At 41.7% G+C, this 17,120-nt stretch overlaps 1 protein-coding gene across 3 annotated transcripts in view; it reads right to left on the bottom strand.

Annotated features, from left to right (window-relative positions):
- LRRC56 (leucine rich repeat containing 56) overlaps positions 1–17,120 on the bottom strand; it is a 1,196,120-nt gene that overhangs the window by 307,784 nt on the left and 871,216 nt on the right. The window lies entirely within an intron of this gene.

Here is a 17,120-nt window from a genome sequence, read left to right as displayed (position 1 = left end):
AGAGACTACAAAATGGTGAACAGAGTAGGTACATCCTCATTTTGATAAACACATTTGAAATTACATACAAGTAGAAAACAACAACAATGTCAGGAAATGACTCCTAGAAAGACCTCTGGCTGACGATTCTAGTTTCAGCAAAAGGGCTCCATCATATGACATTAGAAGAGGTATCTGCTGAAGCCTTTATTAAATGTGTGGTGTGCTTAAACTATTTGGCATTAAGAATGACGGTACAATGAGCATTGTGGTGGATATTTGCACTTAATTCAAAGATAACACTATAAAACCACTAAATTATGGAAAAATACCAACTACTGACTGTCATACTTTGTTATGAGACAATGCAAACTAAGATGCACAATATCAAGGAAAGAAAAGGGAAATGATCTGTTGCTCAGACAGGCGCTAATCCTGTTTTCAGCTTGTTGGATATTCTGAGAACACTTGAGCTTAACAAGGTTTGCTTTTTAAAATTCACTGTAACTGCTCCACAAATAAATAATTGGCCTTTGCTTTCTATTCATGTGATCACATAATTGGTTGAGGAAAGTATTTAGTAGAAATTAGGTAGGTTCAAAATGTTATCAATGAACAGAAGTTTACTTCATGCACCTTACCGCCCGAGAACCAGCAATTGTCACAGTCATCAGCTCCATGCTCCTTGATTATGTTCTAGAATGCAATAGAAAAACATAAAAGGAATAGTGCAGCTAGACTCAGAACTGGACAAGGTGTCAGTGTTCTATGTGAGGAATTCAATAGTAACAATTCCTGTTTGGCTAGTCATGAGAGGGACAGATGTTGGGTATTTAATTTCAACAACAGGGCTGATGTAGCATGTAGAATTGCTTAATCTAATGGTGACACTAATACTATATATTCACATTACTGTACTTCTAAGAGCAGCAGCTGCTACCGACGTAAGATATGGGGTCAGATTCACTGCAGCCAGGTCTAGGGCTGTACTATAATAAGCAATCTGTTGCTGCTTTTCTCCATGTTATGTGAAAGGATGGCTAAGGAGAATCTGTTTAACCCTTTAAATGCCAGCGACGAGCCGGCTCGTCGGTAAAAACCGCTCCAGGTTGCCACCGACGAGCCGGCTCGTCGGTGGCACTTAAGGGGTTAATGAGGGGGGAAATGTTGGCGGGTTTGGGCGGTGAATACCGCGATTTAAAAAAAAAAACATTGGCACTGGGGGGGAACCTCAATGGCACTTAAGAGGTTAATTTGCGACAATACAATGTGAATTTCGTGTTGTAACTGGGCAGTCCTAATGCTGGAACATATGATTGCACTTGTTTACTTGCATCAAATGCTTTTTTTGTTTCTCTGCCCAGGGCTCAGGGCATTCCATTTAGTCAAGTGCTGTAGTGGCTTAACAAGCATCCATTGCCTGCAATATCCTGTCCTCACCAGAAATTCCCTCATCTGGTTACTGCGCAGGACTTGGGCATTTAAAAATGGCTTCAATGCATACGTTTGCTATCAATTGGTGGCCTGCCATGATCTTGCGTCCTAAATAATGAGCTCTTTCCCTACACAGATTTAACTTCTGTTTGCAGGCGTTATGTCCCTTGAGAGCTAAACCAGTTAGGAGTACCTGTGTGTCCCATTAACATGCATTATATGAGAGGACGTAAACAGTGGGCCATCGGTTTACAGTACTAAAACAGACGGTCCAGTATCATCTAGGTAATTTTTCATTTGTTGGGAGAGAAGGGTAGGAAACTGCATAATCCCTTGCGAGAGGACTGTCCACGTATGTTGAATTCCTCGATGTAAAAGGGCAAACAAATATCTACTGTCTGGATGTATGGGAAATGAAAAGGAAGTAGAACAGAGATCTACAACTGTAAAGCATTTCACTGTCACGGACATTCAGAAGAGAATGGTGGTAGGATTTGGGCCTTCAGAAAGCATGGTAGTGGTAAAGCCTTCACTCACCTAAGTTCTTGTATGAATCCATAAGTATCTCTCTCTGTCCTCTCCATAGGTGAGGTGAAATTGGGGTATTACATGGGCTACTAGTTGGAACTATTATTCTTTGTTTTAGTAGGAATTCTGGGCAAGCGTTTTAAATGGTCTACCTCAGTTCACACTGGTTCTGCATTGAGAATGCATTCCAATTCATTACCATGCATAGATCAAAGGGAACTTGGTACTGTAGCTAGTGCAAGGGGTAAGAAGTAAGACTCGGACACAATGGTGGTATGTTCTTGGGCAGAAACGTTTATTATATTAAAAAGGGTTTGAACAATGTCTCTCTGTCCCTAAAACTAAGTTTTCCCTGCCTGTAAGAAAACTGAAGAAATTGTCAGAAAATTCAAATTTTAAAGTCTGTCCCTGTTGTGTCCTGACGGGCCTATTTCTGTCTCTAAAACGAATAACTCAAACCAACTGTGCAGGGATAATTTCTTCCTAAAGTAAAAATGTTCTGTGTAAACCAGCCAACAGAAAAGTTCCCAGTCTCAGGAACAATCAAAAACTGGTGAAACAAAACAACCTTCTCAAATGTACGATTCCAATGTTAGGGTTTAGTGTCCTTTCACCTAGACTCCTCTTCTGTAGTATTCTTTGTAGATTTAACCAACAGAAATGTTCCCAGTCTTTGGGTAATCACAAGTGGCAATGAAAACAAAGAAAGGTTTAAAACTGATGAATTCCAATGGCAGGGTTGTGGTCCTTCGGCCTAGCACCCTTTTAATGGTGTTCTCTCCTTTTGGGGCCTCTCAGGCCTGAAATTGCTTAAACACATGTTAATAGGCAGTCTGCAAGTATATCCGCCTTATGCTTCTCCTATTTATCCTACCAACTTGCCAAGTGTAGGATCTGTTGCACTGTATTTTCTTCACTTATTTTGGGTGCAGGCCCCAGAATCGCAATATAGCCACTTGATTCAATCTCCTGCCAAGCAGTTATCCTTTCATGAAACCTCCTATTTGGGTGCGGGTCCCAGACTTGCAACATTCAATATGGCTTGGCATACTCTCCTGCCAAGCCTTCGTCCTCTCATGGACTGTCCCTCTATGTGTACGAGGCCCAGACTCGTAACATTCACAGCTGCTTGGTTTACTCTCCTGCCAAGTAACAGTTCCAACATAGGCTATCTCTCTTTGGGTGCGGGACCTAGACTCGAAATATTCGGTTTGGCTTTGTTTCAGTTTCTCATATGGGTGCAGGTCCCAGACTCGCAATGTCTGCATTGAATTTTGTTTGTTTTTCAAATGCGTGCATGTCCCAGGCTCTCACTCTGTTCCCAGGGTCCCAGACCCCCTTTATGTGGCCTCTGCCTTCATCCCTTTACTCGGCCGGATACCCTGCACCATTCAGGAAACCTGCATACCAGTTTGCTTCCCAATGGAAGGTACCAGCGTTTCCCTGAGTGGCTGCAGTTTATCTGGAGGCTCTGGTCACATTCAGAGTTTCTTCGCAGCCCGCAGCGGCTTTCCTGGCATCTGCTTCTTCTCGGCGGCGCATCCTCTCTGCTGGGCACTTTGCCAGTGCTTGGGGTGCCCAGAGGTTTCAGTCGATAATAACATGGGCAGTCCTGGCTTCTGGGACCTTGCTTGTGTTCTCCTCTTCCTCCACTCTCGGTTTCCTTCAAGCTGTCTCATCCTTCTCGCCTCAGCATAGCTTACCGGTTTCATCCTTGGAGGATCGTCTCTCTGATGCACCTCAGCTGTCTGATATTTAAACTCCAGCGCTGGGAAAGGGAGCTTCTTTGTGCCAATCACGTTCTTTGGAAAACTAGAGCGCTTATTCTGCTTTTCGATAATGATCCTTGGACTCCTGATCATCTTCTTCTTCTCAGTACATGTTAGAGTCAGATGTAACACACTTTGCATTTTTTTTTTGTCAAGCATATTAGATTGAGTAACTTGGCTATAACAAATATTGTCCTCCTCAAAAGAAGAGAGCGGAGTATTGAACATTGGAGAGGGGTTTAGCGGTACTAATGCATGGGCATACTATGTTCTCTGAACATAGTCGTCCCTAATCCCATAAGGGGATACCTCCCTCGTGTGATCCTCCCTCAGTGCACCAACCCCAGAGGGACTATTGTATTGTGGACAACCGCCCCGGCCCCATGGGAGGGGTCTCCCCTAGGGGAGAAGGGTTGACATCCTCAGATTCGTCACACTAGCAAATCCATAAATTCCTGGGTTAAGTATGTGTCTTCAAAATATGAATTGGATAATGGTGTGGCATGTAGCAAAACCAATAGTTTGTCAGTGTTTCTTTCATGGAAATCTATAATCACACTGTTCAGTGTACAGTAAATAGTGGAATTTAATGTATATAAAAGGTCTCTTCCAGGTACGTTTACAGGAGTTGACGGACTCAATAAAAATGCACATTTGTCAGTAATATTATGTTAATTTATAGAGCACATAACTAGCGTACCAGTCAGAATTAACCGCATCTCAGAACCAAGTTTCTGGCAGCAGAAAAATGCAAGGCTGTCAGGGGTTAAGATAAAAAATGTTTTCAATTGTTTCCGAAATATTAACAAAGAGTTCAAAGTGCAGTGGTGAGAGAAACATTGTTCCATAATCTAGGACTAAGCACTGAAATGGACGTGTGTCCTATGGAGACATACCATGAGGCGGGAATTGCTAGTAGGTGTGAATATGATGAATGTAGTTTGTTCCAGTTGTGAGGAGTGTATTTTCATAGCCAGATAATGTGGTGCCAAACCATGGAGACATTTGAACACCAGACACAGTACTTTGAATACGATATGTAGAAAAGAAAGGCAATGTAGACCGCATCTGGAAATGGAAATAGGAGAATCACGTGAGAGTTTGAAGAGAAGGCAGTGCACCAGATAATTTGGCAAACCGGCCTATAAAGCGTTTGCATAATCCAGGCGACAGTTGATATAGGCTCCCAACACTCCTGTAAAATACTGTTAGATCCAATCTGGGAATCCAATCCTGGATCATTTCACAAGAAGTGGGAGAAGAGGATGAGAAGTAGTGGATAAACTTTACCATCTGAAATATATCCGTCAGAAAACTCCAGAACTAGTGCAGAGGGATACAGAGGTCTGAAAGATGAGAAATGAGAATACAATGCCTCACCGTATCAAAGGCGGCGAATAAATCAGAAGAGATAAATATGCAGAGTGTAGCATAAAATAGTCGCAGATGTAGACCAGAGCAGTCTCAGAAGTAGAAACCTTACTATAATGGGTCCAGGATATGAATGTCCTAGACAAACTTAGTGAGCTGTTGTTTCACAACCTTTTCAATAACTTTTGAAAACCAAACAAGGCCTGCAACAGGAGGATAATTCCCTAGTAGAGTAGGGTCGCTAGAGGGTATCTTTAATCGGGGAGAAATGAAAGCAATTTTTTAACTAGAAGTAGAACACCCTTGAGTAAGAGAAAGATTGACAGGATAAGTGATGTATTTGGTAAGTGCCTAGGAATTCTCTAGTGCAACTAAAGCGGCTAGTGCATCCCCACTTCTGTGCGTTCGTTTTGAGTTTGATAAGCAAATTTATTATTTTGTCTTCGGAAAAAAAAAGTGACTCTTTATGTAACAGAGACGTTTGGTGCTCTTTTAGTAGTTCTGATGTTTTAGTCTGCAGTACATTTTCATGAATTTTATAAATCTTGATGGTAAAAGGAGTTATTAAAGTAATTTACCCCTTGCAGACATGGTTCAATTTTCAGCCAAGCACATGGAGGATTAATGAACTTTTTAACAATTGAGAAGAGTTTGGCGGATCTATTAATCGGGGAGTTAAAGTGGTTATTTTAAAAAAAGGGTTTTGGCAGTGTTGATAGCATTATTGGTACAGTAATGGGACCTAGGATGACAAACTGGTTTATTAGACATGCATACTGCATTGACAGTCGTAGAGGAACAACCGATGTCGGGGAAAGAGTTGGAAATGAATGCTGACCTACCAGTCCTGTATCTACTAAAAAGGAGATGGTTGCCCTCCTGCCTAAAACTTGGTATAAGGGCAATCTTGGTCTACCGGAATCAAGGGGCCTATGACAAGATTGTTTCTCAGGCTATGTAAGTATTGGCCGTTATTTGGGTCAGGCACTGCCGACTTGTTCAGCTTGAATTTAGGGTCACTTGGAATAAGTGATAAGTCAGTACCTGGAGGTGGGGATGGGAAAATACAAAGGGGTTGGTTCAGGCATTCGTTCCTCCTTTGACCCTCCAGTTTGCAGTAATTACATGCTTTTGGATGAGAGGAGCCACCAGCCCCAATCCTGTGTAGCCCCCCTCCCTTGCCCCTCCTCCTTTGCCACTCCACGGAAAACCCCAATACTCTCATGGGGAACTTGGCCCTGAAGGTTATGCAGTTGTAAGACCATAAGCTTGTTCTCAATGTTCCTCACAAGCAACACAATGATTTGCCACACCACTAGCTCAGGAAAGGGTTTAATCTACAACACAATCCACATCATTTTAAAATGCTGCTGGAGCTTAGGTTGCAGCCCTGTAATGAAGGCATTGGCTAGGCCCTCCACTACATTGCTCCTAGGTTTAAAGATACCAGAGTGTCAGATAAACACTACCTTATGTGTGTGCAAATAGTCCACTGGTGATTCCCCTTTGTTGCTTGCAATTGTGAATTGTGTTCCAATCTGTCTTCCTGGGAAATACCTCATGGACTACTAATAGCTCGAACCTTATTGTCACTAGGATCAATTTCTATCCCTGAGTCGAGTCTTTATTTCAGTACTGCCATTGTTGGATAAGTCTCTGCCTGACTTCCCCTGGCATAATGACCCTTGTGAACGGATTCATGTCAGCCCAAGAGAGGTTGTAACACTGGGTGACAATCTCCAGCTCTTCAGAAAAACGTTGATGCTCCACCTGATGCTTGGAAATTCATTTACCAGATTTCTAAGATCTCTAAGGAACCACAATACAAGCCCTCTAACGATATTCTCTTCTTCGTAGAGTAAAGGCTCTGCAGTTCCCCTGACTGACTTCCGCTGGCATAATGACCTTTGTGAGCAGATTCATGTGCAAATTCATGTCAGCCCAAGAGTGGTTGTAACACTGGATGACAGTCTCCAGCTTTTCAGCAAAATGTTGACACTCCCCCCTGATAAGCTCTCTAGGGGACCATGGTGCAAGCACGCAAACCATATTCCGTTCTCTGCCAACTAAAGGCTCTGGCAGTTTTCTTAATGGGTCTTGAATAACTGGGGCGTTTCTCTTGTAATTGGTACCGCCTCTTGTAAGGGAAGCTATCACAGTAAATGGGTGAAAACCTAGGACAGCCACCACCCCAGAAAATGTGCCAGAATATGTTGGTGCTACTTCAACAGGTTCAAACATTTGGTAGTTCAAAAAGTCCAAATGTGGAAACTGAGGAGCAGTCCGTCGGTGGAACAACCAAACTTGGGCCCCTGCATCCCAGATGTATGGGCTGCCTAGGACAGTGTAGAAACAGTCGGTAGTGGGGCAGATGCACCATCCAATTGTTTGCTCTGTCCAGGAGCAGTCTGCATGCTCGTAAAGAATTCCATTATGCATGCTGTAATTTCCTCATCTTGTCAATCTTTTACCAATTGAGGTACTCCACTTTATTTTTTAAGTTGTGTATCCAAATTCTTAATTGTTCTGTGGGACTTCTTAAACCCACAATTTTAGAGGTATTCTGTCTTTCTGATGCGACTTCATACTGATTAGAATATGCCCTATTGTTTTGGCCAGATTTTTCTCTTTTTTGATACTATTGTGCGCTTCAAATTGGCAACCCTGTCTGATGAAAGGCACCTTCTATCAGCAACTGGTTATGCAGATTCTCTGATGTTAAGTCATACTATTCTTGTAAATATATCTTTGTTAGACTATTATATTTTGCATACATAAAATGCTCTGGTGTGCATCTAGGCGCATCTTTGGACTATTCTGTACCAATAGAGTGTTACGTTTCCCTTTATTCTCTCTATCTGGACTTAACTAATTGATCATTTACCATTTACCACTCATCATCATTAATTCTTTATGCATTCATCACTACACCTTTCTGCATCCCTGAGGAGGGAAAAAGGACCTGGGTTAGAAGACTGCAGCCCTTAAGCGGAAACAAAACCATCAAATAATAAACTCCCGATTTATCTTGACCAACTGTTAAACCTCATAGTGCCTTTTACAATAGCAGACTGCAGAATAAATATGCAGACTGTTTATACCGATTTCTCATTATTGACCGGATATGTAATGTATGCCTGGCCTCACCCTATGCTTCTGGCCCTGCTACCTTGTCAAAATCGGTTCCCTGTGTGGCTTCAAATTAGCACCACTTATAGTCCGCCTCCTCCCGAACACCCAGCTGGAATTTTTAATAGGACACCTTACCTCTCAGTTCAGGCACCAGAGGAGTTTGGGGGAAAAGTGGGCCACAATCTGGTGGTGCTGCCTTAGAGTACAAGTCTGAGTCATAGCACCAAATTGTCATAGAAACAGAGCTCACGCAGTCATTTTGCAGAAGTAGCAAAGACAGAGGTAGTTTTATTGTCTTGCAAGACAATGTACAGAGATATATGTTCACTCTACCAGAACAATCCCACAACAAACTGCCACAGCCACCAGATCACAAACTTTATTATAGGTTATGACCTCATGATGAAAACGAAACCTAAAGACCACCCTCAAGTACAATAGTCCACTGCCCAGTGTCTGGGAGGAAGCCTCCTTCTATCCAGTTAATTTAGATGACTGGAAAAGACTGTGGTCTCTGGTGCATTGATCATGATCACCCAACATGGATCCTTCTGGATGTCTCCCTTCGGAACAACGATCAGGATTGCCAGGCGCACTGAGCCCCAGTAGCAAGTTTAAACACATAACAGGCTCATATAATGATTGATCGATTATTTAAGTCCCCATTTACTATCTGGAAAGAAAGAAAACATTAGAGAGTCTATTAGAGAGTCTATTTGAAACATTTATGTCTGGATGAAAGGACAAATGACACAACGGCCTCATTACGACCCTGCCGGTCCGGAAAGAATGGTGGTGGCAAAACCGCCACCACCGTTCTTTCTGGACCGGCTGATTAAGAGTCCTGCAGGCGGGAGGTGTCACTCCCGCCAGGTCTGACCTGGCGGGTTTAACACCACCCGCCTGTCAGACGGAACCAGTGTTTCCATGGTCCCCATCCCCATGGAGTCCTATGGGGCTCCATGGGAATGGGGACTTACACAATTCCGCCTCTGGAATACCCGTGTCACCAGGGTCGTAATGCCCCGGGAATCACAGAGGCGGAATGGTAATACGAGTCCGGCGGTAACCTGCCGGTTTTTCGGCTCGGTTACCGCCGGACTCGTAATAAGGCCCAATGAGATCCCTTGACCGATAATAGATAAAACCTAATAAATAATAAATGTGCATTTACAGTCTCTAACTCCAAATCCACTTACTAGGGATCCTCAGTTGTCTGGTATCATTCCTGACTGCTGAAGCAACTACTCTAAGCAGAGAGATGGCCTTGAGACACTTGCTTTCACTCCCCAGACTCAGTTTACTCCCGTCCTCCAGGATGGCACAGCCTTTAGAGGTTTCTTGAAATTGCTTTGCCTCCCTAATCTTGGATAAGCCCTTGAGAACTACATGATGCTCTGTTACACAGATAAAATCACAGTGAATAAACCTTTCCTTCACCACATTGCAGGTATTTATGATACCTTTTGTGTCACTCATCATTTAGCCTGACCCTTTCAAGTTGACCATCTAGATCAACACTTCTCTTCCCTCCCTATGTCACCACGTTGTGTTGACTTTGTCACAAACCCTCCTGGCTGCCATCGTCACAATGGCTCTACAGTGCTGAAATGTGAGATGCACCGGTTGGTGAAAATAGCATCTTGCAACTCCTCTATCCGGTTTAGCTTGCTTGCTAAAGACAACTGCATTACTTCCATGATGCATCTAATTGACTTCCTCTGGAAGCACATTTCTGCTGGTACGGTCTATAGCGCTGTGCACTCATGTGTGCTGCTGAGATCATCCAGGAAATCTCACTTCTGCATTGATGCAACGTAAATCCTGTTTGGTGACAATTCCGGGGTTATTCTTTCCCAGTCAAAGACTTGCATAAGGGACCTCTTAACAGTAGAGTTGTAAAAGCATTCACCGCCTGCCACTTCTTCCACCACGTAGTATAGTCTACCAAGAACATGATGAACACCTGGGGTGTCCTTAAAATCTCAAAAGCTCTGATAATATGGAGGGCTATTTTTTTTCCTAAACATCCTTGGGAAGCCCTTGCGGCATAAGCGGTTTTGATTCAGTTTTTTCCCAGTGACCCTGCCCAGAATGTTTCTCCACTATTGATGCCTGGATACATAACTTTCAGGAGATATGATAAATACAATGATGCAAATGTTTACTTATTTTATCTGTTGTATTGCCCAAAATGGACAATAGAGCCTGTTCTTCACCAAATGACTGACGTCCAAACATACTTCAGTCATCTTCAAGTTCATTAATGTAGCTATCATTATGAAGTACGCAAAATTTGTTTTAATAAAATTAAGATTGTGTCTTATGGAATCAACATTTCGCTACTTTTGCAAAACCAGAGGCAATTTGCTAACAGAAACAAAAAAAATACTCACGAATCTTCTTGCATTTCCCTGCCCGATTTATCCTTGCTGACAAAGCAGCAGTGGGCTCCGTCCCCATCGTATCTTGGTTTATTTTGTTCATGTATTGTTTACCAATCATGGGACTTTTAGAACCTTGGGCTTCTTTTGGGTTTAAACAACTTGAGAACTTGGCTAGGAAGGTGGGTCTAAGGAAAAATCGTGTTTAGTTTTTGTATTCTGCCTATTAATTAAAATAATGACTTTTGTCGCAGAGACTAACAGAATGCGCTATGAAACTGGCTGGTTTCCTTTTTTTCCGCAAAAGGTTGCTCAGTTTCACATTTGAGATCTCTTAGAGTTGTGCAGTCGTTTGGAAACCACATGGTCAGAGTACTTCACCTTGACTTTGGATATATAGTTGTGTTTATAAAAGCTCAGCATGCTTGCCTTGCGGTATGAATGTTAATCTTCCCAAGAAGCGGAACCAAATAGGCTTGAGGAGATGCGCTATGAACATTTATTAAACAACACTAACTATAGTTTTCATTGCAATTGAACATTGCATGTTAAGCAATTTCTTGAGCCTATGTATGTGTGTGTTCTGCCAACCCCTTAATAAAATCAGTGGTTTGTCACTTTTAAAAATATCATTATGATTGCTTCTAATGCAGTTTTTGTAAGGAGCTTCCATCAGTAATAAACTATTAAATCACTTAAGAAAACATCAAATTATAATGCAGTAGTTGCAAACTGCTCCATCCTAAACAGAGTATTAATTGGTTAATTGATTGGTGTCTTAGAAAAATAATCATAAAAGCATTAAACACATGCATCACATTTTGAAGCATTCTGCAGCCCTGTTATCTACTGTGCATTGCTTGTATAATATATACTGTGTTCATCAGCATAGGGGTAACGTTAGAAAATATGCCTCTGTCTGTGAATGCTTTCATGGCAGTTTTTCAATTTATATCTTCAGAATTCTGCTAACATGGTTTAACTTTTGAATTTTTGCATACAGTGCATTTGAACTGTCCCCAGACAGTCTTTTACAGAAAATAGTGCTATATCTGAATCCCCACGACAGAACATGCATGCGAGTATGGAACGTCATGTTCTGTTTTCACCTAAGAGTCATTGTTCTGGTGTATGAAGGCATAGAATATGTATTGGGGTCTTCCAAACACCATGTAGTGTCCAAGACATTAGCACTTCACACGAGGAGGACGAATCGAACTGCTTCTTCATTACACTAAGAGTGTATGTGTGGACCTTGGAGGTTTGTCCTTGTTGTTAGATTAAAAGCAAGCATTTCCTCTGACCAGGACATCTAAGACCAGTCAGTCACTGAGTTCAGCAGTGCTGTAACAATTCAAAGATCAGTTTATGTCTGTTGCCGTTTCTAAGTGCAGAGAAGCCCTTTTGAAGTATTTCTGCAAACAAATGCCTTCCTTAAATAGAAGATTGATTTATATTTGCATCTTTGTATGTTGGGCAAAATAGTTGTGCAGGTTTTGCACAGGCTCATTCTTGGAGTGTGCATCTAATACTTTGTATTCCAAGACAAATCTGTAGAATGGATCGAAATTCAGATTGGATATGCAGAAGTAAATGCAGCTCCTGGATATCTGACATTAACCAATGAGCAGGGGCTATCACTGGGGAAGGAGGGGCAAGTACAGAGCGTTCCGCAAATCTGGTCATAAAGGTTTGTTTGTTTCACATCAGTTGACCTAGGTAGCTAGGCTACAAACAGGAGCTAAATGGCTCCCAGCTACCCTGAATTTCGAAACCCTGTGCAGGTGCTATCTTGCATTTCCACAAGCAGTATTTGAGTGTTTTGTTAGCTTATCTGCTTTATTAGGACACCCTGATCCTTTAACGGATTAACTACTATGTGTATGTGTACAAGTGGTTGTCGTTTGATTGTTGTTTTTAAGGAGCAAGAGGTATGCGCACTTGAATTTTATGGAGCAGGCATTCTGAATCAACTCATAGTGGGTTCAAGAACAGCTGAGAAACAACTAGTGCTGTCCAGGCATTTCCATATTTTGCACTAGCTATTTAGCCACTTAATCTGAAAATGCAAGTATAACAATTTTTAACCTCTGTGAGCTTGCCCAACATAGTAAGGAGGCCAGCCCGAGGTGCCAGGGGTCCATTTTGTTTGCTAATTAGTGGTAATTTCATCCAGAACAATCTCTCTAGTTCCTTGGCTCATTCAACTAGCTGAACTGTAACAAAAGAGATCTAATCTTTTAAAAGTCTCTCCAGAGGAAGTGGCTAGTTTCTTTTGCCCGGTCTACATCATGAAGGACCCTCGTCATCCAGAGGAGAAGTAGGAGAGAGGATCTTAGGCCACAACTCAATGACCTGCACAGTCTGAAGCCCCAGCTCAGGATGGAGACCGCTATAGATGAGATGCCTTTGCAGAGTATGGGAGCCTAACTACCTCTGATGTAGAGGCCCAGACGGATTGGTTTCGCCAGTCAAAGGATCGAAGCACAGGGGAGGGTCTTCTGTGTTTGCAGCAAAAACAGCAGCGCTTCATTGGGAGATGCTCGTTTTCTATAGCAGCAGCCTTTTGGGCCAACAGTGCGTGGCTTGGGCCTGCCAGTGCACCATTGGCAAGGCAAGGACCTTAACCATTCAAACGGGTAACAGCTGTCCAGTCATGGGCCACCTTAAAGCCCGCACCTTAAAAACACACACACACACACACACACACACACACACACACACACACACACACACACACACACACACACACACACACACACACACACACACACACACACACACACACACACACACACACACACACACACACACACACACACACACACACACACACACACACACACACACACACACACACACACACACACACACACACACACACACACACACACACACACACACACACACACACACACACACACACACACACACACACACACACACACACACACACACACACACCTCTCTCGAAATAGAATTGTGGTAAAAAAGAAAGTGCACCAGAACACTGTTCACTGCCACTGGTCTGTACTGGGCACATCAAAAAGGGGTAAAAGATGTTACAGGAAACAAAAGAAGAGGACAGAAAGAACGATTCACTTAACTGTAAGGTGATGTGTGCTACATTAAAAACCCACGAATCATGAAAGGGGATAAAGTCCCCCTGGACTGGTAAATGTAAGCAAAAAGGGGTTACTTAGCGTAAAGTCACGTCAGGGCTGGAGGCATGGCAAAAATCCTGGGGATTCCATTGAGATCAATGGAAGGGAAGTTGCAAAAAGAAAAATCTTTCCTATAAGTGCTTTAATGACATATTATATTTAAATATGGTTATTGGATTTAATCATGTGCTCTAGCACCTTGATGCGTCTTAGTGCTGGACGGAATTATCAATATAGGGCCTGACATTCATGGAAGTGTTTTATGATGGCGCAATCCCATAGGAAAACGTCCCCTGAATCAGGCCCTAAATGTCTCAGAGCAAATAACCATGGACCAAAATGTCTTCTTGATTATATTTGACGTCATCCTACGTTGCATATTACAAAAAAAACTATCGAGGGGTGGGACTGGATTAGGGGAACAAGTCTACAGTTAGAATACATGAGTATTAGTCTATCATTGGTGGTCCCTTGTCTGTAGGACATGCCCTGAGCTACTGATAAATACATAGAAAACCGATTACAGCAAAGAATGTTTCAGCAGAATAATACTTGCAACATTATATGTAAAAGTGCACAGCAGGCTTTTCTGATTGGTTAGCAACCCAAATCCAAGCTCAGACATTTGGCTCGCTAGCAGCATGCACACAGAAACAAAACCCAGGTTCTTGGAGATACGTCAGCTCTTCCCTTGTTTTTCCAATTAATCTACAATCTCTCATCGGTAGGCCTCATGCCAGTGTCCTCTGTTTAAAGATTGACCTTGCCAGTCTGCACTGTGCCGGAACATTCAAGGGAGGGTAGGCACACCATTATCTTAGTTTCAAGCCTAATGAATAGCCATTGTTTGCAAGCTCTTCGTCACATGTTACGAGACCACAAATGTGTCCATTTCAACAGTGTATTTAACACTATTTGATTAAATTATACTGGGTGCAGTTGCTCCACTTGGTCTTTAGATACTTGCTCTCTATCCTATAGAAACTTTATACGCTTCCAAATTGTCCAATACTTGGCATCTGTAATTATTCTTGTTCCTCCTAATCTTGAGAAATAGGTCCTTCGCACATGGTCAGCTCGTTAGACTCCATTCGTACTTTGCCCTCATCTCTCGAAATAGCATCCTTGGTCTCAGGCCAATGTACTCCTTTAATTTGTAAGGGAAAAACAGCCTCTTCACCGTCTTTTCACTTCAGGAACCTGGGCTTGTATTTTGAGGTAGCCGGGTTGATTGGCATAAGCTGTTGTTCATCTTGTTCTAATGGTCTTCCTAAACATTGAATATATACCTCTTATAAAGGAAGCTTCTAGGTGTTCTTTTCACCTTGCATTACAGCGTATTTACAGGTATTGACCAGTGAGTCACTAATTCTTCTTCGTGTTCATGAATACTGTATTATCAAATACATTTTTCTCTTAGTACTGCAGTTACATCATCATCCTTAAGCATTTTCCTATCTTTTCAGCATATGTTCTTCTATCTTCTTTATGACAGTCTTTTACTGTCACCAGACTTTGTTTTAATGTACATCCATTCTGTTCATGGCTGCATTTCGACAGCTAGGCAAAGGGCATCCTTCATGGTAGCTTTCCTCCACTATGTCAGCTTGTGGGTACACTCTGAATGGTTGCCTGAGTGCATCTCTTTTCTCATATACTCGACATGGTGCAGGAACATTGCAAAAATTCATGCATAAATTCCCAATTGTCGCCCTTTGTCATTCCACTGGGATGGTGCTAAGAGGCAGAGATCAGGGAGAAAATGTCCCCCTGCTCCTCTACATTCCCGCCTCTGGATGAGTTCTCAACCAAACTCTTTGCCTCCTTTTCTGCAATTCCTGCTTATTTTTCTTAAATTTTTTTTTAATTGTTGTTTTGATCGGAAAAATCCGATCTTTCAACATAATGTACAAACATTTAAAAGATATTCAAATAGCAATCATTACAAAACAACATACATATTATTCTTTACAATTTAGCATGTCATTCCATAAATTTATCTCAAACAAACATTTGAACAATGTAACTACTTAAAAACCATAACATAATTAAAACTCCCTATCAACAATGCAGATTATTCTATCTCGTCTAAAGGTTAGAAGATAAATGTTTTCTCAAATACTAGATAGTTATATTGTTGTCTAGAAATTCTTTAGGTTCAAGCTGTTATCGCATATCGCACACATCTTCTGTTAGTATGAAATAATTCACGCCACAAAGTGTCTTCTGTCAAACCCACATAGTCAGTAAAATAACTTTTGAGATGAACAATTCTATTTTCTAACAGCTTACCACATTCAACCATCAAATGTTTTAACGTCTCTGGGTATTCATCACAAAATCTGCAGTTTATGTCCTGTATTGGTATCTTCTGCCATTTTTTCAAGATCTCCTTGAAGGGCCATATATTCAATCTAAATCTTAAAAAATCTGCTTGATGTGTAGGGTTGGGAGATCGCTGTAGATATGCTTCCACTTGAACATGTGTTTTTAAACAGAATTGATTTGTTTGGAATTTTTATAATTTCATACACTTAGATCTCGTTTTGATCCAATACGACAGCCATAGTTTTTGCTTGGCTTTATCCGGATTCTCGATCAACAATCTCTGTTATCCCAGCACCTTGTAATGACTTGCAAGCAAAATTGCGCCAACTCTTCACAAAAGCCTCATTTCCTTTTTTTAGATGCTTTGAAATTATTTGTAACAAATAATTTCTCTGAATAATAAATTTCCTGTATAGTTGACATATCTTCCACTTATACATGGCATACAAAGAAATAAGTCCCAATTCATGCCGAATGATGGCCATGGATTCAGATTTGGGAAGTATCAATGCTCTTTTCCAGTATGAGCCTTCCCGCTGCTGCCAGTTTTCAGAAGACTGGCATTTCCTTGTCTCTGCACCATAAAGTATTTTAGATGCTTTTGAATTGGCAATTCCTGCTTCATCTTCTTCTGTCATTTCATCATATTTTCTTTTCTTCAGGACCTATATCTTTGTCACACTCCTCCCTCCCCCAGGTGACCAGAATTTTTTATATGTTCATCCACACTCCAGGTCATCAGAGAACAATCTCCTGCTGCTGCACAGAATATCCATCATCACACATATTTCTTCCGATCGTTAGGATAATAAAACTTTGTTCCTGAAGGTGTAAGGGTACTTTTCTTTATGCTCTCACGAATATGGTCTTCACTTTGCACTTGTTCACCAGTTATAGTATCCATGTCAATTATTATCTTCATTCCAATAGCTTTCTTCGCAGTCTTCCTATATTGTACAACGATGATCCTTATTAGACAGAATCCTAGTAATACGAACACTAGTATTGCTCCAAGCATCTTGAAAGCATTT

The sequence above is a fragment of the Ambystoma mexicanum genome, chromosome 11 (genome assembly GCF_040938575.1).
Source record: "Ambystoma mexicanum isolate Mex_15411 chromosome 11, UKY_AmexF1_1, whole genome shotgun sequence".
Taxonomy (NCBI): Eukaryota; Metazoa; Chordata; class Amphibia; order Caudata; family Ambystomatidae; genus Ambystoma; species Ambystoma mexicanum.
Note: the sequence above shows the minus strand (reverse complement) of the source record. Positions and strands in the feature narration are given on the sequence as shown.